The sequence below is a fragment of the Lepus europaeus genome, chromosome 14 (assembly GCF_033115175.1).
Source record: "Lepus europaeus isolate LE1 chromosome 14, mLepTim1.pri, whole genome shotgun sequence".
NCBI lineage: Eukaryota > Metazoa > Chordata > Mammalia > Lagomorpha > Leporidae > Lepus > Lepus europaeus.
This window is the reverse complement of record NC_084840.1, coordinates 14,884,348-14,908,688: the sequence shown is the minus strand read 5'-3', so window position 1 is coordinate 14,908,688 and position 24,341 is coordinate 14,884,348. Positions and strand designations below refer to the sequence as shown.

At 36.7% G+C, this 24,341-nt stretch overlaps 1 long non-coding RNA gene across 1 annotated transcript in view; it reads left to right on the top strand.

Annotated features, from left to right (window-relative positions):
• The window catches only part of LOC133773760 (uncharacterized), a 117,077-nt gene that overhangs the window by 30,024 nt on the left and 62,712 nt on the right, over window positions 1–24,341 (top strand). Inside the window, exon 2 of the long non-coding RNA XR_009867967.1 lies at window positions 5,691–5,838. This is a non-coding gene — a long non-coding RNA (uncharacterized LOC133773760). The remainder of the gene's footprint in view (window positions 1–5,690; window positions 5,839–24,341) is intronic.

Below are 24,341 nucleotides of genomic sequence, written 5' to 3'. Positions count from 1 at the left end.
TGGCTAAGAAAACACTGAATTCCGTTTTCACTTGGGTCAGCTTCATGGATGTAAATCCCATATGGATGTAAATCACATGTAGATGCTGTCACACAGAGATATTTAGCACAGATAGCTATATATAGCACGTGGTCAAAAATGGCCACCCAGGACACATTCTACTCTTGTTTTTGTAATGGTTTATAAAGATAGGATTTACTGAGAACCTATCAGAAAGGTAGAAAATTCCAGCTATGCCACACAGTTAAGCTTTCTTTTATGTTACAGTAGTCAAATGTGTCCAAAATTAATGTCAGCTTAGTACTCCATTAAAGCAAAGCCCTAATTTTTCCATCATTTGTTATTCTCCTATTCATTCTACAAAATCTGAAAAAAGGTTTGATTAAACTTAGTTTTACATTTAGCAATCCTCCAATAATCAACTTTTACACTGAATTTAAAAAAAAAAAAGAGGAAGGATTGAGTAATTCCGTTCTAAAAAGTAACTGTAAATTAAACAGCTAATTCTGTTTTTAAAAATCAAAAACTGAAAGTGGAGCTCAGTGTTTCTAAGAAGCAGAGACATCTGCTCAGTTTGCTGCTGCCAAGGTCACTACTGAGATCAGAGCCACCGCCCCGCAGTACAATTGGAAGATGAGGACGCATTACTTCCAGGGCGAGCCTTTGTCCAGAGCTTTAGGCACAAGTGGGTCAAGTTGCCCGGTGATCTGTCTAATTAATGACTCTTGGCATTTAGTTTGCCTGATACCTCATGAATATATCCTACCCGACTCTCATCCCTGACCCCACTCCTAAAAAATAAAAACATCAACAACAACAACAAAAAACCTTACCTACACCTGCACTATCCAGTCAGGAGTTCCCATTTCTAGAAGTGTGCAACAAGAATGGGCTTTTTTAAAAATCTCATGATCTCTACATTTTAAAACTGTCCTCTTTCAGGTTGACTTGCAGTCTGCAAAATCTATATTCCTGGAATTAATGCCTCTCTGCCTAAATGTTATACATATAAATAGCCCGAGATCACTTTCAAAGACTGAGCAGTGGGGGAAATGATTACATTCTACAAGTATGTGTTTAAGTGGTCAGAAATGTAAAATTAATAATCATTACTCCCTGGTTTTATGTGAGCCTGTACTGCCTAAGTGTATCTGAACTGAACCACTCTTCTGGCGCAACCATACAATGCAGCATTGTTTCTCATGTTTCTGTGTATATGTTACTGTTTCAGTTTCATTTGTCCCCTGAAGTCTGTTTACCCAGGCTTCCTGTTATTAATTATGGGAAACAGGTTTTCTTTAAATATAGGAGAGACTCTTTTAACTCTTGTCCAGACACTTCAAGGCAAGATATTGATGATTCCTTTAATGTCTGCCTTATGCCGGAAACAGAGTTAAAATACATTATGCTTCACCCAGCTTACAACTTCTTTCCTCTCACAGAAAAAAAGACAAGAAAAAGAAATAATAACAAAACAAATCCGAGCAGCTTCTTTCCCAGTTACTAGACACTGAGATACAAAGTTGGGTGCTTCCGTCATCTGTCATGACAATTACCAGATCACAGTGTGACTTTGAACCCTAATAAGCCCACAAAAACAAGTTGCAAAGACTGACTCAAATAGCAGAGCCAAGACAATAAGATGTATTCTAATGTAAATATACCCATAAGGAGACAAAGTACTGACCTGATTATTGGTGTATTAGAAAGCTTTTCATATAGAAACATCTGGTCAGTCCCTCTAGCTGGCTCCTGTGTTTTCTCTCTCTCTCTCTCTCTCTCTCTCTCTCTCTGAAATGGGAGCAAATACACTTGCATGCATTAAAATCAGAATGAAGCCAAAACATCTGGAAGTTTTAGGAGAACAGCAACACGGTTATGGGGAGGGAGGAGATATCCAGATTAAAAAATGCAGATGTTTAATTGGGATGTCAGTTTTGTTATAAGGAAATAAGAGCAGAAATAACCAGAAGCCACTGGTGGAAAATTAAAATAGTTTCATGAGCTCTTGCCAAGCTAAAAGCAATGAAATTGGTAACGCAATATGGACAGGGGCTTTCAAAACTGAGATCTGAAAATGTTACCATGTGCAATTTTGTAAATTAGCCATTTCCAAAAAATCTTTTTCATTAAAGCACAATAAAAGTTTTTGAGACCCTCTCTCTTTGGTCATTAACATCCGGCAGTTATTCGGGGACTTTGGCTTTCATCAATGACAAGCTCATTCCCCTACCCCACTCACCCCCTTTCTAAGACCCTCTAATACTGCTGAGTGGCCAGAAATTACAGATGCAAGAAAAGCTGACAAATGACTGCCAGGCCCCTCCCCTCCCCCGCCCCCACCCCGTGCCTCGACAGTCAAAGCCCCTGCCGGAACGTGCTTGAAAGACAAAGACACAAAGATCCCATTTTCTCAGTGAAAATAGATTTCATGTGTAAAACACTAGTGAGAAAAATTGAAAGCTGACACATATGTGCAATTTCAGAGAGGCAGGGCTGAATATTTCAAGAAGATTGAAATTGCATTTGATTGCATCAAAGCCTAACAAATGTTGTTGAACCTAAAAGTCTTTTCAGTCTGTAAAAAAGACATTCAGTGGCAAGATATTTTATTTTCTTAAGCACATGGTTAGAGAGGAAAAGGAATCTTGGGCTCAGTAGAAAGATGTTGATTACATACTACTGTTGCATAAAGAATTAACACTTCTGGCTCACATCACAGGCTCTACAAAATAAGGGGGGGAAGAGTTTTTTTAATCCCTATTGAATCAAAGGGTTCGGTAAGATAATATTAAATCCTTATGAGTGTGTTTCATATAAAAAGAATCCTTTCCCAGGAGCCCCAGGGTATCATTACTGGAGAGGCAGCGAGTGGTTTATTAGAGATTCAGACCTCGGCATCTGAGCTTTGCCAAGCATGCAAGTTTTAGCTTGTGTGCCCAGGGCCTTGCCTTCTTCAGTCTCTTCTGGCTTCCAACAGTGAGGGCCATCTTGTCCACCTCCACACCATGCCTGCAGTGTGTAGAGCAAAGGCTAGGCCTGGGAGACAGAGATAGAGATCATCACTTATCAAGGAAGACTATGCTTTTCTTCCTGCCTACCTACCCACCCAGTCCATGCAATAGCACTGTGTTCCTAACAGGTGGACTCAAAACTTGCAAAGAAAAAACCTTGGCTTAATATGTTTTAGAAAGTGTTAGACCATTAAGAGGTTAAAATATAATTAATAGTAGCTGTCAAGGGTAATAGACCAAGAAATTGCACTGGGGATATTTTAATTAAAAAAAAAAAGTTTTACACCAAATTAAAAAAAAAATTGAGAACACATTTTCTACTCTCCCAACTTCTTCCAAGCTTCTGCAAATCTTAAATTTCTTTAGCTAACAGGAACATCAGAGAGAGTGAGAACATTACTTCATAAACTATCAGGAGATGACTGAAATAAAAATGAGAATATTAAGTAAACCCTATGGCCATTAAAATGCTTTACATAAACTCTTTATTTCTCCAGGAGTATTCATGTAAGGATACATTCTAGCTGCCACTTCTAGCCTCAGTAGGATGCAGTATAGCATTTAAGCAAAAAATTTGCAACATTAACTAATGAAACATGTTTTATTTGGGGTTTTAAGAACCTTCAAACTAAGTGCTCAAAGAATTCATCCGTTTGCTTGTTAAAAGAAGGCGCTGGCCAGGTTCTAGTCCCAGTTGCTCCTCTTCCAGTCCAGCTCTCTGCTGTGGCCCGGGAAGGCATAGGAGGATGGCCCAAGTGCTTGGGCACCTGCACCCGCATGGGGGACCAGAAGGAAGGACCTGGCTCCTGGCTTCGGATCAGCATAGTGCTGGTCGTAGCGGCCATTTGGGGAGTGAACCAACAGAAGGAAGACCTTTCTCTCTCTCTCTCTCTCTCACTAACTCTATCAAACAAAATAAGAAAGAAAGAGCGAAAGAAAGAGAGAAAGAAAGAAAGAGAGAGAAAGAAAGAAAGAAAGAGAGAAAGAGGGAGCAAGAGAGGAAGAAAGGGAGAAAGAGAGAAAGAGAGAAAGAGGGAGAGAAAGGAAGGAAGGAAGGAAGGAAGGAAGGAAGGAAGGAAGGAAGGAAGGAAAGAAAGGAGAGAGGGAGGGAGGGAGGGAGGGAGGGAGGAAGAAGGCACTGGTGTGTGAGTTTGGGAGCACACCTTTTCAACACTAGTCACTTGCCTCACTGTCCCTATCTGTAACTTGAAAAATTTTGCCAGTCGTAGGAAATGGGGCATCAATTTAGAGAGACAACACTAACTGCAAAATACCAGCAATGTAGGGTTAGGGGAATGGGTAGAAAGTTTCTGTTGTGTTTTAAAACTTTAAAGTTTAATCTGTCCAGCAGGTCAGTATCATTAATAAGGGTAGCTGTCTCTGATGAATTCAGGAAAAGAAATCAGCCCAGAGCTATGTGGACGGAACACCACCTGACAGTTGATTGTTATATTTGTTCAATTTTCAGAATGTCTCAACATTCTGTAACATTATATCTAATGCTCTGTGATATAACATTATCTTAAAATAGTAGTTGTAACATGTATTTATATTAACTCTCCTTCCTTTTGTTAGTCATTAAATGGATGTGTGCAGAACAGCTAAGTGAGCCAGGGTGAATCAGCATGGTGTGAAATTCCAGGCAGAAAATGCAGCATTGTTAGCCCCCGACACACACATTGGCTCACCCCCTGCCTCTGCCTCAGAAGATAGGAATTGAGGGGAATACGAAACATGAAGTGCAACACACTGATCCCAGTTTCAGCCAACAGGGTCATGCACGCCTCTTTACTTGTACTTCCTAATCAGTCCCTGGAGTTTCACACCAGGTGCCAATGAACATAGACTATCATGGAAGAAAATATATTGTAATATGAAAGGTATTCAAGAAAAATACTTCTGAAAGGAAAAAGTAATAGAAATACATTCCTGAAGAGAGAATGCATAGTGACTCACCTAAGCTCAACAAATCTATACATTTTAAACCTATATATATATATATATATATATATATACAAGAGAGATTGTATTTTTATACAAAATATACAATAAAACTATTTTTATAAAAAGTATTAGAATTCTCTAACTCTACATGAAAAAGAAAAAAATACAATTACTTGTCTTCATTTAAGCCTAATGGAAAGGGAAAAGCTACAGTCATCACATTAAATATTTTCTTACTTGAAAACTCAACTATTTTACTAGAATGAGATAAAAGCATCATAATCTATTAGATAAAATACTCCTCTTAAATAAGTTAGATTATTAAAAACAAAGCAAATATATTTAAGATGTTTGGGAATAAAATCCAAATTTTGTTAATAATTGCATTAATGTTATTTAATATTTATAAACATTTTTACAAATGGGATATGCACTCAAAGGGAAACCAGCCCGTCCAATTAATGGGTATACTGGAGGTATTTCAAACCTATTTAGTTTCTTTTTTCAGGATTTTTGTGTTGTTATTTTACAAAGTTTTGATTCGCAGGGGATAAAAACCTTGATTAATGTTTTCTGGGTCAAATCAATATCTAAAAAGTTAGAATGTGAAAGGCAAATCCCTACAGACTGCTAGACTGGAAACTACCCCCATAAGAGGATAAAAAATAAAGTTTAGCTTATTTTCTTAGCATAGACTGAGTTTCACGTAATATATGTTTTTGTTTTGCATAGGGATCTTGGCAAAATTGCCAACAGATCCATTAAGGCAGTTTGATCTACATCTTCGATGACAGTTCCATCAAAGTTGAGGAAACATGTCATGTCTTCAAGGAAGAATGAAGCTTGTTTGGTTATACCCTAAAATTAGGACATGACTAAGGTACGTCATTTCTTTGAGTTCCCTCAAAATGCTTTGCTCTTTTCATCACAGATAATTTCTTTTTCTTTTCAAATGTCTCTCTCTCTCTCTCTCTTTCTCTACCCCCCTTCTTTTTCTTCCTCTCATTAGCAGATGTCTTTTATAATTGATGCTGTTTGCTGTCCTTTCATCAAAGGCATGCCACATCATTTAGGCCAACCAGCAGACAGGGTACCTAAATACACATTAGAGGGGCCGGCAGCCAGGAGACGTTTTGACTGTCTCATCAGGCAGTTAGAATAAGCATTTTGGTGCCACTGAATGCAGTGCTGTATTCAAATAGTAGCTTTCATCTTCACTTTTCTAAATATAAAAGTCAACCTTGAAGCCCTTTGAAGGACCCAGCCAAACAACACGCATATAAAAGCAGATCAGTAAGGCTTGGGAAAACATCTTCATGTCAAATTTGTAGGATATCTTAGTTCGTTATTGTTGTTCTTTTCCAGAAAGCCCCACAGGTAAATGATGGCTCCAAGAAGACACATGACAGTGTCATTTAGGAGAATCACTATTGTGTGCGCTGGTTGCCATTTTATGTTCTTAGCAGGAGATATAGATATAGATATAGATATAGATATAGATATAGATATAGATATAGATATAGATATAAAACTAGTTATATATAACTAGTTATATAGTGAAATATATATATATATATATATATATATATTATGTTTCATGGTCCCTAAGTTTGGCTAAACATCATAAGATCTGAATTGTCTCCATTATTTTTACAACTTAAATAATAATATAGAAATATAGAGTACTTGTACTATATATATATATATATATATATATATATATATATATATATAGTTTCCAGGAATGTCTACTTTTCTCTGTATGTAAAGCATATTTAAAGTGTCCCTCCAAAGCTATACTCGTTTTTTTTTTTAAAGAAAGAAAGCAAAAGAGAAAACAACACCAATAACAAAAGAAAACCTTTGTCAAGTGGTCAGACAGACTGGAACTAGAGGATTATAGGTAAGGGGGTAAAATGCAGGGTTGGAAGCTGTAATTTCTGGTTCTGTGGTGGCAACCAAATCAGCTGCTGGAAGGGAATACAAAGACCCGGCTCCTTGAGGCCAGAGGATGGGGACAGGACACTTGCAGTCTGGCAGGCAGGTCCCAGCATGCAAGCTGTGCTACGTGGTGGTGAATCCTGGTCAGATCCCTTCCCCCTTAGTTCTTGTCTCTGTCCTCCTGCCTGGGTCCCTTACTCTCCGTCTGAATTTATCTTGGTTGTTGCTGATTCCAGTTTACTTTTCTTCATTTTTCTTTTCCTATTTTCTCTCTTTTTTCTCTTTTTTTTCTCTCTCTTTCTTAATTTAATTTAATTTGATTTCTTTATTTTTTTCTCTCTTTCTTTTCATAATTTGGCCTTATCTTTATATTTTCATTGCACTCGACAGAATCATGAAGCTGGTAGAAAGCATGGAAACTGCCTATCTTACAACTCAATGTTGTATGATGCAGAGACTGAAGCCCAGAAAATAATCTGTTCTAAGTTATTCAGTGTGTTTATAAGTGCAATTGGCTTAATTATAGTTTTGCATATATTTACACAAAGAAAATATTTTCTCTAAAACTATTTCTGGGAAATGTTTGAGGAGAAAGTAATCATCAAAATATGTGCACAGTTAAATGTAGCTATCATTCAACATCAGCAAGAATATGTATTGAAATTGTGATGCCATTCGTAGAAAGAAACCTACTTTAATTGCTAATGTATCCTCTGACTTCTGTGTATGCATAAAGTAGGCAAGCAAACCCAAAGTCTGTGCAAAAATGAATATTATTTTTGTGTACACATACAATTTCCATTTGACTTCTTTTTATTATTCATTACTCACAGTTTTGTAGTCTTAACCACAACAAAGGGATTACTCAGAGGACAAAAAGGTAAGATATCTGACAAATTGTGTTGGAAATTTCAGAAGGTTTGTCTTCTCTATGTCTAGTATTATGTTTTTTAAAATTGTTTGGGAACAAATCTTGTGTCTCCTTTATGAGTCTTCCTTTAAGAATTGGCAGAAGAGCTATGGAAACAAAACCAGCTAGAGTTAGATCCTATGAGCAGGGGGAATTGATGACATTCTATAGAAAATATACCTTGTGTTTTCATACATAATAGACATAATATTTTAAGTGTATTAAAATATTAATAAGCATTTATACTAAACAAAACTTTTAAAGTTTTAATTCTGCCCCTCATCTGGTTTTGTAGTTTTTCTAGGAAAGGCAAGCAATTTAAAACAAAATCACTCTTATGCAAATATTTGAAATGTCACGCAAAAATTTTTGAGGCAATTTTACTGGAAATGAGTATTTGTGTAACTTAAACAAGTGGAGTGTCTTTCCTCCAAAAAGCTTGCCACACTGTCTGAATGTTAACAATGCAAGTTTTATATATACTTAGAAATCATAATTAGGGTAACTTCTTAGTTTGAAACAGATTTTGAGTCAAGTATTTAAAAGATGAACATTTTCATGAAATAGCAATCATAGATGGTTTCAGTAGTCAATACTGTCTACTACGTACTTAAACTGTGTGTTTCAGTATTAAAACACTGCCTCAGATAGAAATAATTATTTAATAAAAAAGAATTGAAGAATTGAACCAGAATTTTGTGGCAGTCTGCAGGTTTATGTTTCATGGTCCCTAAGTTTGGCTAAATATCATAAGATCTGAATTGTCTCCATTATTTTTACAACTTAAATAATAATATAGAAATATAGAGTACTTGTACTATATCCTCATGAATTCGGACTTACGGAAAATTGTTTCCCCTTACCCAGAATGGTGCCCAGAAATCAGCACAAATGAGAATGAGCATAATTATTTTTTCCTGGTACTTCTGGAAGACTAGTCTGTAAGAGCTGAGCTTGATATTTGTTGTCTGGTGCCATATGAAGCGATCCATGACCGATGGCAGAGCTTGTAGGTGTGTGTGGCGTTAATCGATGCCTCAACTCTGCAGAGATGATCAGGCTTCCTGCCAAATTGTATATCCTAGAAGCTTCAGGGACAGGAAGTGCAGTAGTGTCACCTGCTCATACTCTACAAATAGCACTACAGGATGGAACTCAGTGAAAATTCAAACCAGATTGGATAAAAATGCATCTGCTATTTTTATACTGCCAGATGAATTATAAATATATAGCAACATTTGTCCATTGTTAACTTTATGTTGCAAAGTTATACTAAATTTAAAATGGCTTCATCAGCTATGGAAGCCTCTAAACATCCTTTGGATAATAAAGAGAAAGCTATAGCATATATTGTAGAATTTATGGAAGGCAAGCTGAAAGACATTTATGAATCAAAAGTATAGTTTTATTTAGAAAGTGTGCTGTGCTTTTTTATTTTATCAACTATTTAATCATAAAGATGGTTTAGAATGAAATGAAGCATCAGTATAAAAACTTATGTGATTTCCTACTCATAGATCAACACCAATACATTTACATGTGTGTATGTCCCTTTTAGAAATAGCTATACTTATCAGAGGGCCTCAAAAAATTCATGGAAATGGCATGTTTTGAAAAAGCTATACATAGTTTTTAAAAATTTTTGCACCAAAATAAATTGATCCTTTTAAAAATGGTTTCATTATTTATTTGAAAGAGTTAGAGGGAGGGAGACTTAGAGAGAGAGAGAGACAGAGAGAGAGAGAGAGATTTTTCATCCACTGATTGACTCCCAAAATGGCCTCAACAGCCAGGATAGGACCAGGCCCAAGCCAGGAACTAGGAGCCTCCTCAGGGTCTCCCGCATGGGTGCAGGTGTCCAAGGCCTTGAGCCATCCTCCACTGCTTTGCCAGTTTCATTAGCAGGGAACTGGATTGGAAGTGAAGCAGTGGGGACTCAAACTGGCGCCCATATGGGATGCTGGCATCACAGGCAGAAGCTTTACCTGCTATGCCACAATGCCAGCCCATAAATCGATCTTTAAATTCCATTTCCCCATGAGGTTTTTTTTTTTAAATTCCCTCATATAGATAGTGAAGTGAATGCTTTTTCTTTTATAAAATGCAGTCTTCTTTCAAGTAAGCAATGCAATGACTTGCTTTATAGAAGAAACTTATTAATCAATAAAGATGAATAGTCACACAAGGCATTTGTTTATTGGTGGGGACTGAATGCTGATCTGTATAAGGAGCCATAATTTCTATTCAGAGAAGAGAAGCTCTCCCAGGAACTTTGTAGATTAGAGATTTTGTGAATCAGAAAAGGGAATTCGTTCGTGTCTGAAGACTATACAGCTATGACGGAAGCCTTTTATTTCCCAAGTGGTAACATGGAAATTAAAGTTACTATGGCAAATTTATGCTGATGAGAGAAAGTTTTGTTTTTTTTCTATGGGCCAGTGTTTCTCCACACTGGCTCCATGGGAGTTTTGAACCAGATTATCCTTTGTCGAAAGTAGTCTTCCTGCACATCGGAGAGTTGTCAGCGTCCTTGGCCTCTTCCCTCCAGGTGCCAGCTGCACACTTCTTCCCACGTGCTGCTATCCAGACATTGCCAAACATCACCGAGGGAATGAACTTCCCTCTGGTGGAGAGCCACCTGTCTAGGCAGCTTTGTGTTCTTTTAATTCTATGCAAAATGAGTTACACTGATTCTTTCATTAACTTTAGTAGAAACATCCCATATAGAACTTACATGTCCCAAGTGAAGAATAACTTCAGGACGCAAATGTTTCTGCCGAGTACAAAATATAGCTGATTTGCCCTTCATTCATTCTTCCAAACTCTTGAAGATCTCCTTCTCAAAGACCTTGTCCCAGGTCTTGAGCGGAGGCACTAAAACGTAAACATACCAATATTTCTTTTTTCATTTTCTTTTTAATATTTGAAATTTTAATAAGTTCTCTGGATCCCTAAAAGGTGAGAGAACAGGTTTGTCATTTTTCTATTTTTTTAAAGATTTATTTATTTACTTATTTATTTGAAAGTCAGAGTTATACAGAGAGAGGAGAGCAGAGAGAGAGAGAGGTCTTCCTTCTGCTGGTTCACTCCCCAATTGGCTGATCCGAAGCCAGGAGCCAGGAGCTTCTTCCAGGACTCCCACACAAATGCAGGGACCCAAGGCCTTGGGCCATCTTCTACTGCTTTCCCAGGCCATAGCAGAGAGCTGGGTTGGAAGTGGAGCAGCCAGGACTAGAACCGGTGCCCATATGGGGTGCCGGCACCTCAGGGCAGAGCATTAACCCACTGCACCACAGTGCCAGCCCTGAGGTTTGCCTTTTATTTAGACCCTGAATTGGACAGTACGAGTAGACACAGATGCAGTTTCTTTCAGGTATTAATTGTAATATCACTCAACAAATCACCAGGAGTTGTAGTGTTAACTTTAGACGTGAAACTGGGGAGGCTCTAAAGTTCCAACTTGTAGTAACTATGCAATTATTCACAGGAAAATGGTGTTCTGCTTGTAGTTTAAATGTTTTCTTCTTTGTGAAAGAACTGTAAGTAATGGTGCTTCCTTTCTATATGTTGCTTTTCATTTACATTGCAGTGAGATATTTCCCTGGTAATAAATACCGTGACAAGCAAGGGTACTAGTTGATATGAGCACTTACTGATGCAGGTGGATTTGATTATGTTCAGATTGCAAAGAAATTTTAGCTCCCTTTGGCAATGAACTGTGTCGTTATTTCTTGCAACAATTACTGAGGAAACTTTTAACTAATTCTGATTTTCTTTCTACTTATTTATCTGATATTTTTAAAAATTTATTTACTTATTTTATTTGAAAGGCAGAGTGACAGAAGGGGACCTCCGTATTACGTCTGCTGCTTCACTCTTCAAATGCTCACAGTGGGTCGGGCTGGGCTAGGCTGAAGCCAGGGGCCAGGAACTCAGTTTGGGTCTCTCATGTGGGTAGCAGGAACTTGAGAATTTGGGGCATCGTCTGCCCCCGAGGCACACTACCAGAAAACTGGATGAGAAATAGAAGTAGGACTCAATCCCAGGTACTCTGTTATGGGATGCTGGTGCCCCACAAGGCAGGTTAACTCCCTGTGCCACAATGCCTGGCCCAACTATCATGGAATGTATTTTGGTAGGGTGGGTGGGGTCAAAGTTTCCCAAATTTTAGCTGTATCAGAATTACTTGGATGACTTTATAAGGCAGATTGCTAGGATTCATGCCCAGTTTCTGACTCAATAGACGGAGCCTGGAAGCATGCATTTCTAGCAAGTTCTCGGGTGACCCCAGAGCACAGAGAGTCTTTGTTCTGCAGGCATGTTTAATTTCAAGTGTGCCTCCTTAGTCTGACTTGCTAACTTTCTCATGATTCAAAATGGCAGAGTATGTGCATATAAGCAAACAATTTGTATGAACTTGTGTCTACTCATTTACAGTAGACAAAGTCATCTTTACTAGAAGAAACTGGCTTATAAAAATGGTTGTTTTAGTGAAAGATAAAGAAATCGTAAAATAAAATAACAAAGCAGATAAAGTACTCCAAATAGAGATTTTGATTAGCTAAAAACTGTATTTTTAATGCCCACTATGATTAGGCTGGCAAACACTTTGCTCTCAATATTTTGTTCCTAATTTTGCTTAATCATACTTATTCCACCTGCCACAAAAAAATTCATTGTTCCCCCTCAGTGTTCATCTCCCTGATGTATACAACAACCCTTCTTGTCCTTCCTTTGGTATTCATATTTGATACCTTAAATCTGTTTCAAGGCCCTATGAATTCATTACTTTCATTTAAATTTTGGCAGATTCTTATTCAATTTAAGATATCATTAAACTACAGGATATCTGATATATTGAATAAATTATCTAGGCTCAAAAAAAAGCTGTTTCAAAGTTAGACAGGGCTACCTTGGATGGCCAAGGAAGCTGTGTGCCTCCATTGTATAGATGGTGCTGAGAATGCCACTCCCTGGAATCATATAGACACGTGTTCGTTAGGCAGACATATTAGACCAGGTTTAATACGACAGGTGTAAAGTTCAAGACCTAAGTCCCAAATTCTTTGGAATGGAAGACATGATATAAGAATTGCACGTGTGATTTACAGCTATTTAGCTGACTGTGACTAGCTCAGCATGAGCCAATAGTAATATGAGAATCCACAAAAGTTATGCAGAGCTTAGCGTTTTAGTAAAAGGATATGGGATCTGGTATGAAGGAGATGAAAACTCTCTGTCTTCAGGGCTGGTAGATCAGAAATAGCCACTTCTTATAACTCTCGCGGTATCTACTACACTGTGTTGTTTGAGGTAAAACCAAAGCAACAATTATCCTGTTCACTTGGAAAAAAAATTAAATTAATATCCACACTCAATGTGGTAAGTAATGGAGGCCCATAAAAAATCACAAGCTGTTGTCAAACTGAGTATTTTCAATTCCTTTCAATAATCCGTGAATGAATGTGTTTGGTTTTGACAGTGAAATATGCTAAAATAATGTAGTCTGAAATTTGCCTGTAGAAATACGGAACCTTGATTCTAGCTTTTTCTTGAAAGCTTCCCGAATAGCAGCGAAAGTTGAGAAAGAAATTATTCTAGGATGACAATTGGGAAAATCACCATCTTGTCATTTCACTTCAGTCACTAATATCCAAAAATAGCTTTAACCAGTGTTACAGATTCATTTCTATCTGTCCAAATATTTTATGTCCTCTCAATTCAGTAGGTAAACTGGTGTGCTGAAACATGTATAGCTGAACTTTATTAGTTGACTCTTGGCCTTTAAGATCAACTTTCCCTCATAATGCCTGTTGACACCTACAGATGTTTTGCAAACCCAATGATACAGCTTTCAGAGCACTTACTCTCTTTGTTTTCCAAACACTTTAATAATTCTGACACAAAATTTTCCAGACTAAAGAAATACACAGCCCACCACACTTCATCACAAAGACCTCCAGTTTATAATGTGCGTATCCAAAGCACTGACATTAATGCCGCTTCCAGGGTTTTCAATGGGGAGGGTGATCCGTGATAACAAAATTGTATCCCTTCCTTCCTGCAATTACCTCACTATCCTTACAGCCTTGACATCTGGAAACCCACTGCTACTGTAGCAGCTGTGACTGCTGTCCTAGAGCAGGAAGCTAACTGCACATTCCAAAGAGCCCCAATTGTTTTAATATTTTTCTGGCAGCTCAAACAGTTAGGACATTAGAGAACATATTGTTTTGTGCCAGCCATATTCTGGAACCATATACAGAGGTATAAAGTGTTACAGTTGGAACCACTCCTGGGTGTTGGATGTTGGCCTTCTCTTAATGATGTATGTAACTCTACATTGTGGACATATTCCAAATTTAGCCATTCTAAATATAATGTATGTTAGAGGAGGGACCTCATACTGCTCCTATCAAAGACTCTATGATTTATTGTATGACCCTGCTTCTGCCATCATTTACTCAAATGAACAACATGGGAGAAGACTTACCCTGTACATGCCCCTACTTAAATTGTTGGGAGGGAACTGAATAAGTCACTGTGCTCTAAATTTGTTCATATGATGCCCCAGATAACAGAGATTTTTAGATACTTATAAATTTGGAAGAAATCAAGAGAAGTACAGAATTATTAAGTTTTGGGCAAGCCCATTTGCAGTTTGGCTTCACTCAGTGTCTGAAACTATCATGTGTTTTTCAGCTAATAAAGTCTGTAAATTTTATATTCACATTGCTTTTATACATTAAAAATCAAAGGGAATGACTTCTGGATTGATTACTGTTCATTTATCTTTGAAAAGCTACAAATAATGATTATGTTCATTTTAAGAGCATTAGTGGTTTTTGTTCATCAAATTAAGAATGAAATGGATTTTGGTAATGCCCTATAATTACTTTGCTAATCAAAATGATTGCCAATGAGAAACTAAACTGTTTTGCTGCAGAATAGGTTGAGGATTGCTCTGATTCATAGAATAACATCACAAAAAATACAACTGTGTGTTTAGTTTACACATTCTATTTTTTATTTCTGTTTTGTCCTACATTTCCTCCAAAATATGACAGTGTTCTCCACTGTATATTCTTATTTACCCTAATTCCAATTTAATTTAATATTTTTTCTTTAGATTACAATTTCTTTATTTTGTTCTCTCTTTACTTTCTGTCTCATGATTTAGTAGTTGATTTTAAGTGATTTAAAAGGACATATGCCCTTTTTCATGGACTATAATCTCTGATATTCTCTTCTGGTTATAAATTGTTTGGTCCTACAGCTGAAATATATTTGGTATGCTACTGATTCTGTGTGTGCTTAAGCATTTTGTGAGTTTTATACAACCAGAAGACTTGTGCATTCTCCTATTATTTTAATACCCCAATGCATACTGAAGATTTAAACACTTGTAACCATAAAATAAATACTTATTTAGACAGGAAATCTTGCTAGACAATCTGCCTTGGGTTTAAATTTGTAACCATTATAAATTATGGATTCCAAAAAGATGCTGGTATGAGTTTTGTTTAAAGCCATTTCAAAATCATGCACTAAATGCACAGTGCTTTCTCCAGGATTGCCTTTTGTTGCTGTTCATGCTGCTTGCCTGTTTTATCTTGAACCATAATTCACTTTTCATCAGCATGTGATGAGACAGATGATATTCTGGATTAGTCTGGGGTTACTCTTGATCATTCATAAACAGATAAATTATTTTCAGAATCAATAAAGCAGAATTGATTACATAGCAATGGTGTTTTTACACAATATACTTCTCATTGCCAAAGGATCCACTCCCAAACCAGAGTCATGGCCACACCGTTCTGTGGTCAGGACTTCCATTGGCACTGGGGAAATACAAGTATGTCTGGGCCAAGACTCCCATGGGGGTGACCCCCTGGGATCTTTACTCATAAGACAAATATCATCACAACTGGGTGACAACAAACATGAGGTCTAACCCTTTCAACCAAACCATCTCAATTGGTCTCCAGTTTGACTGGTAGGGAAAAAAGCCTCTGTTCTGTTGAATACAAATCACTTCCAAATATTTAGACACACAAGGTCAATGAAGAGTTCAAGTACTTTAGTTTTGATTTTGTTTTCTTGCTGATGGGTGATTTGAACAAATGCCCAATGTGTTTGAATTATTTTGCTTTAAGCATAATTTATGCCAGACATGGTGCTTTTTAACCCTTTTCTTGCCTTTTCTGATAGTTTTAAAGGACTTCTAACTTTCCAAAGATCTTGGGGTCAGAAAGTTGACTCTGAAAATTTTGTTACATCATGGTATGATAAAATATATCAATACAGAGAAAAATAAAAGAAATAGATGATTTGTGTATACAGCATCTTGCCTTCAAACTATTCACACTAACTTTACCGAAGTTTATTATCAAGGTTTTTCCACCTGAAACCATAAATTTTTACAGGATAAAATGTTATTTGGGTCATTCAACATCATCCCCAAATTTTCACCCAAAAAGCAACTTAAGTGTAATGAGATAACTTTTCACATGGCACATGACATATTATAGACATCATGAATCTAAAATGAAAACCTCTGACATCATACTTCCCTTTCAAAAACATAATCTGTGTACCTAAAATTATCTAATGCCAAAATGCTGTTAACATTTCACAAATTGTTAAAAAAATTTATAGATTTGATCCGGAGAGCATTCAGTGTGGCTTTGCAAATGCTGTAGTATAACTTAGATCATAGACTTTTAGCTTCTGCATTTCCTCACATGGATCAAACATATGCGTCTGTGTTATGCTTGGTCTTATAAGAAAAAAAGTATATTCTCTGTTGTTTAAAAAAAAGGCATAAAAGAGAGAAGAAAACTACAGCCAAGTGCCACTAGTCTGTCCATGTCAAGACATTTGAAGTTAGAGTCCAGTTACTTTCAGCCCAGATGCATGTATTTTGGGCACATTTTTGGAGCACTACATAATCATAATGTAACCTAAAATAACAATGGAAGAAAACCAAGCTCCAATTGATAGAACGTACTTTACTTTTTATGTGGTGCTAACAAAATAACTTAGATGGAAAATGAAATCTGTCTTCATTTAAGACAGAAGCACAAAGACTTCCTTCTGGACAGCAGACTTTGGCATTGCAAGATCAAAGGAACAACTTTATCTGCACTGTGACTACAGACCAAAAGATTTTACAGTGTCCCTGTCTCCATGCGAGAGCTTATGTGTCTCAAATGGCATTTAAATTATAGCCCTCTGTAGCCAGGCAGTCAAAACACGTGTCCTCTGAAGGGGCACCGTATTATAATCTGTCAGGATGTCCCACTTAAAAGCTCTTCTATACTGTACTTGCCCTCATTTTTCTCTCTTGCTAGAAAATCTGAGCAAATTGTCTTCTCAAATAGAGTTATGAGTCGACCTAATCAAGATGGACAAAGGGCACTCTTTACATTACTTTAACTTAATGGATTTAAAAACATTTATACATATTTTCCCTTCCTTTCTTTTTTCTGGAATACACCCCTCCACACACATTTTATTATTTTAGACTCTTTGTTTTCCATGTGGTATACAACATATACAACATAGACACATATTACATGAAAATTAAGAAATTGTGTCCATTAGAAGATTGTAGGTACTTTTTCTCAAAACAAAGCATTTTATGTTAAGCTGATCATATTAGAGTGACTGTTCTGTATCGAGGAAGGGAACTGTTCACTGAATTCTGGTGTAACACTCAGTACAGGTGGCATGTTTCAGATGTCATTAAAGACCTGTCTTAATTGAAATATATACTTTAAACATAACGTTTATTATAGTAACAACAGCACAGACTTCCTGAAAAGTAGGATTACATTCAGAATATGCTTGCACGTATAAAAATGTTACATTTTCTGTAGCATTGAACTTTTTTCTAAGATGGATATAAGTGGTATAGGTAATCAATTCAGTATTAGATAGATAGATAGATAGATAGATAGATATGATGAAGAATTGTAGGTTCTTAAAAGAACAAAACCAATTTTTTCCTAGGCTACACTGGTAACAAATGAAACAAACACAAACTTTGTTTCCATGCTTTGGGCTTCACACATTTTCAAGAGTATATTTACATAATTAGAAAAAAAGGATTTTAAAATCGCATATTCATTTTAAGATTGAGATGCAAGGTGCTTCTTGAAGAGTAATTTTAACCCACTCATTTTTTTTTAAATTAAGGTGGTATGAATTTAGGTGAGCTTCAACTGAGAATATCTATACCAGAATATGTGTATCTCTTTTGAAAAGCTGTCAGTCACAACGGACTTGATTCTTAAGTGTCCATACTATTTTCACAAATTCTTATTCCTATTATTTTTGTGTGGAAAACACCAACTTTAGAGTAGAAGCAATGGGAACTTCTGGGCGCTTAATAAGTTGGAAGAGTAAAGTCTTTTTCTCAACCTGGAAATGCCACAGTCCTTTCAATATATTTTATTTACCTGACAAACCAGGTAAGGAAAGTATAGGCTCTTTATTGAGAATGGGACCAACTTAATACTCATGTATCACTTTCTCAATGAATCAGGATTGGATGTCTTCACACCTGGTAGACATTTGACCAAAAATCATGACATATTTTATTGTCAGAATTTGAGGTAGCTAAATGGGGCTATATAATGGAATGCTTTGATTAATTTTTTTTTCTTTTATTGAGAGCAAAGAAAAGAAGAATGAAGATTTTTTCAGGGATAACAGAATAGAGTAGAAAGAAACATTCTTGATGTGTGGGAAACAGTCTATTTTATATCTCCATTCTCCTCTATCTGCCAAGCCCAGGATATATCCTAGAATTATTTGGGGTGGGGGGCTATTGTTTGAAAAATGTAAAAGATTATAAGCAAAATAACAAACATCTGTAAATCTGTTACCCACTTAAAGAACTAGGGCAGCAACAGAAATGATGAAGCCAGCTTTGTGCAACTCCCGTCTCCCTCACTTGCACAGAAGTTACTATTATCAGGGCCTCTCCATACAGTTGTATACAGTGTGTGCATAATAGATTTAAGAGATGTTTACCTCTACACACAGGCCTGATGCTAATCATGCCCCTTGAAGGGTATCGTGCTCACCTACACAGATTTTGACAGTGGCTCTGCCAGTTTTCTGAGCTTTGGGATGGTCTGTGTGTCTGTGGGTCTGTGTGTGTGCGCGCTATATATGATAGTTTTGCTTATTTTGAGCTTTAGCTAAATTATAATCTCTTGAATACAGTAATAATAGAATCAGCTTTTCTGAAGTTATATTTCTAAGAATGATGTACAGTGCTGCTTATAATTACACACATATGCTTATTTACTTCACTTCTATAGAGTGTCCCACTACATATTCTCAACTGATTTATTTGTTCTCTTGTTTGATGTGTGAGTGAGTTGTAATCTGCTCTGCAGGCGTACAGTTGCTGTCATAACTATTGTTATTTAAAATCTTTATTTATTTGAGAGGCAGAGACACAGAGTCATGATCCACTAGTTTAATCTCCAAATGCCCAAAATGGCTGGGGTTGTACCAGAGCCAAAGCAGGAAGCCAGTAACACAACAAGTGCGGGTGTGTGGCAAGAACCCAGCTCCTTGAGCCATCACCAGCAATTTCGAAGGTTTGCAGTAGCAGGAAGCTAGAGTCAGGAATTAGCACTAGGAATTAACCCAGGCACCCCCATGTGGTTTGCAGAAGTCAATGCTAGCTCTTGGGTTGCAGATGTGTCATGGCGCACCTGGACAAGAAATGTACATATGTGAAAAGTGAAACTTAAAACTCTAGCAAGTGCATATAAAGATTATGATATGAAGCTAGAAAGACTTTTCTTTAGAAAACCTAAAAAGTCTCTCACTTTCAGCATTTGTACAAGTGCTGACTGTGGATAGGTATCAATTCCAATTTAAGTAGCTACATGAGTGGTTTTATAACATACCTACCTGCCTTACTAAATCAATCATTCTATCCAAATCCACTATCTAGCACAGGAGATAAAGCCAGAAACATCTTGGTTGTCTTGATATGGATTAAATATTTTTATTTTAAACTTGGGAAGTGGGAATTAAGGTTAGAGGATACAGCCAAAGCAAATGGGGTTAATTTTACTGCTTCCTCACACACCTTCAAATTATTTATGAAAACACTGAATATGAGCACCAACAACTAAGATTATAATTATAATCCTAAATAAAAGGAAGCAGAGACATATACAGAAGATTTTTAGATAGGATGTTTTTGTTGTGGATAAAATGTTCTTGACACAAAATTGATGCTTCCAGTGTAATGGACACTATGAGAAATAGTGACTTGATCAGCTATGGTGCTGACTGTTGATGTACAATGTAACACTTTATCTATTTTAGTATTTTTTTTGTAAACTTTGTAATTAACACACAATTATTCTGAGGTGTCTAAATCTTAACTGAAAAGTGATCCTGGTTAAATATAAGAATGAGAAAAGGAGAGGGAGGAGATGTATAATAGGGGACATGCTCAATTGGATTTGCCCCAAATGATGAAGTTAGAAAAGTCCCAGGGGATTCTGATACAATCCCATCACGGTGGCATGTACCAATGCCATCTCACCAGCCCAGGTGATCAATTTCAGTTCACAACTGATCACACTGATAGGCCTAAGAGGCAAAGGAATCACACAAACAAGATTAATGTCTGCTAATACTAACTGATAAAAAAAAAAGGGGGGGGGGGAGAGAAGGATCCAACATGGGAAGCAGGATACACAGCAGACTCATAGAATGTCAGATGTAATAAATAGCACTCTGGCCTCAGAATCAGCCCTTAAGGCATTCGGATCTGGCTCAAGAGCCTATGAGAGTATTTTAGGCATGGAAAGCCAAGACACGCTGGGGGGAAAAAAAAAAAAAAGATGAAGAAGAAGACCTAAATGAAGGATCTCAGCGAGTGTGATCCCAGTGGAAAGAACGGGGCCTTCAAAGTAGGAGGGGACTTTCTCTGAAGGGAGGAGAGAACTTCCACTTTGACTATGGCCTTGTCGGAATAGGATCGAAATCGGCGAACCCTAAAGGCTTCCATAGCCTCGGCAGCTCATGGCTAGAGCCTAGGGAGATTACTGATGCCATAAACAAGAGTGTTAAATTGTTAAATCAACATCAGGAGTCACTGTGTACTTGCGTCCCATGTGGGATCTGTCCTTAATAGGTTGTCAAAGGTGAAGTAATGATATAGCTAGTACTGAAACAGTATTTTTACACTTTGTGGTTATGTGTGGGTGCAAACTGATGAAAGCTTTGCTTAGTATATACTGAAGTGATCTTCTGTATATAAAGATAATTGAAAATGAAAAAAAAAAAAAACCTTGGTTTTAAATTGGAAATTACATAGAAAAATAATCAATCTTTTTTAAAAAAAATATCTTGCAGAATCTCGGTCATTAATGTGATGTACACTGTTATTTAATGCTATAACTAGTACTCAACAGTATTTTTTCACTTTGTGTTGCTATGGGAGGACAAACTGTTGAAATCTATATATATATACTAAACTGATTTTCTATATATAAAGAGAATTGAAAATGAATCTTGATGGGAATGGAAGGGGAGAGCGAGTGGGAGGGGGGAGGGCTGCGGGTGGGGGGGAAGTTATGGGGGGGAAGCCTTTGTAATCCATGAGCTGTACTTTGGAAATTTATATTCACTAAATAAAAAAATAAAATAAAATAAAATAAAAAATGATGCTTCCATAGCCTCGGCAACTCATGACTAGAGCCTAGGGAGATTACTGACACCATAAACAAGAGTGTTAAATTGTTAAATCAACATCAAGAGTCACTGTGTACTTACGTCCCATGTGGGATCTGTCCTTAATGGGTTGGCCAATGTGAAGTAATGATATAGCTAGTACTGAAACAGTATTTTTACACTTTGTGTTTCTGTGTGGGTGCAAACTGATGAAATCTTTACTTAGTATATACTGAATTGATCTTCTGTATATAAAGATAATTGAAAATGAAAAAAAAATAACCTTGGTGTTAAATTGGAAATTACACAGAAAATTAATCAATCTTTTAAAAAAAATATCATGCAGGATCTCTGTCATTAATGTGATGTACACTGTTATTTAATGCTATAACTAGTACTCCAACAGTATTTTTTCACTTTGTGTTGCTATGTGAGGGCAAACTGTTGAAATCTTTATATATACTAAACTGATTTTCTGTATATAAAGAGAATTGAAAATGAATCTTGATGTGAATGGAAGGGGAGAGCGAGTGGGAAAGGGGAGGGTTGCGGGTGGGAGGGAAGTTATGGAAGTTATGGGGGGGGGAAGCCATTGTAATCCATAAGCTGTACTTTGTAAATTTATATTCATTAAATAAAATAATAATAATAATAATAAAAGAAACAGAAAACTGTGACCATAATAAAAAGAAAAAAGTGTTCAGTTCAGGACTGTTGGGTACATTTGCTGACTTATGCAACCACCATTGCCAACTATCTCCAGAGATTTTTCATCTTCCTAAACTGAAACTTCTCACCCATTACATAACTACTCCCATCACCCCTCTCTCCATCCCCTCCCAACTTCCGTTCTATTTCTTTGTCTATGAACTGGACTATTCTAGTTACCTCGTATCAGTGAAATCATACTATATTTGTCCTTTTGTGATTGGCTTATTTCATTTAGTGCAATGTCTTCAAGGTTCATCCATATTATAGTAGCATAACTCCCCTTTATAAGTGTAAGTAACCTTCCATTGTGCATATATACCATGTCTTATCCATTCATCCTTGTATAGCCAGAGGGCCCCAGGTTGCTTCTATCTATTGGTGACTCTAAATAATGTTGCTGTGAACACAGGTGTGCAAAGATATCTTGAATTTCACTTTCAACTCTTTCTAGGCATGAAGATTCTTAAGAATTCCTGTAAGTTGATATCCTGGCCAGCTGCCACATTAGGTGTTAAATAAAATCTTTTCTTCCAAACTTTAGACACACTTTTTGCATTTTTTTCTAATAGTCTTCTGATGCTAAAATGTATTTATCCCTTCAAGAAACAAAAATTAAAATTGATATAATATTCAAGTTGCTCTACTTCAGTATCATAAACATTTAAGAATTTTAGCAGCCATTGGGGGAGTGAACCAACGGAAGGAAGACCTTTCTCTCCATCTCTCTCACTGTCTATAACTCTCTCTCTGTCTCTCTCTCTCAATGTCTAACTCTGCCTGGCAAAAAATTTTAAAAAAGAATTTTATCTATAGACATGAAGTACAAATTTGGAGAGAATATTTTATAGACAATTTTTCCATGCCACTCCATTAACAATAGATTAAATTTCCATGTAATACTCATCTGAAAACACTTTATTAATATTTGACAAAAATAATAATGTGATGATTCATCGACAGATGATAGATAGATAGGGAGTCAATCTGGCTCAACTCTTTGTTTTCCATTTTATAGGTGGTGAAACTAACATGTTGAGAAGTTCAGTGTAATGAATCCTTCAATATGAAGCAGGAAAGTCAAAATTCAATATCGGATCTTCATGATATTGAAATAAATTTTATCCAGTGTAGATTTTAACCTCTTTTAGCTGATTCTTGCCAAAACACCATGAAGTAGATTGGAGTGTTCATTTTTCTTTTGAAGAATAGATATCTGAAAGGTAAAATTATCTTGTAGGACTTCATAGCTAATAATGTGGTCTAGTAAAAACTCAGGCCTTCCAGTTGTTCATTTATATTTTTCCCATAAACTATACTATCCAACTATTGTTGGAGTCAATATATCATATTTTTCCCCACATGATAAGTCAAAACTATATACATTGAAAATATTTTTATACAATTAGGAAAAGTATGTGACTTACTCAGTGTCATGTTTGTTAGGAAAATCAGTTACATTTTAGATTTGTTGGATTTAAGAAAAATTGTCTCTTTTTGAGAAGTAGAGAGAGAGAGTTAGAGAGAGAGAGACTTCTGTCCACTGGTTCACTTCCCAGATAACCACAACAGCTAATGCTATGTCAGGCCAAAGCCAGGAGTTTCTTCCGAGTCTTCCATGTGAGTGCAGGGACCCAAGCATTTGGGCCATCTTCTGCTTTCCCAGGCATATTAGTAGGAAGCTGGATTGGAAGTGGAGCAACTGGGACTCAAACCAGTGCCCATATGGGACGCTGGCATCAAAGGTGGGGCTTTATCTGCTACACCACACCACAGAGCAGCCCTGTCCTCACCCACCACCAAAAAATAGAAAAGTCCTCAATTATCTGTACTTTAATCTCATTGCTTTCAAGAATTATTGCAGGAAAGATAAGATTAGTGCTTTTGTTGTATTGAAAAGTACTTTTACTCTTAGACACACATCCTACTTGTCCTGACTGGTGTAATAGGAGTTGCTTAGGTGCTCCAGGTCAGCATCCCGCTGGGGTTGCCACCAAAGCTCCTCGTTGTAAATAACTCTAGACAACAACATGCTTCTGTGTCTTCCAAAGTGCTAGTTTTTCATCCACAGAAAAGTTCAGTAATTGTCACCAGAACTGGTTGTA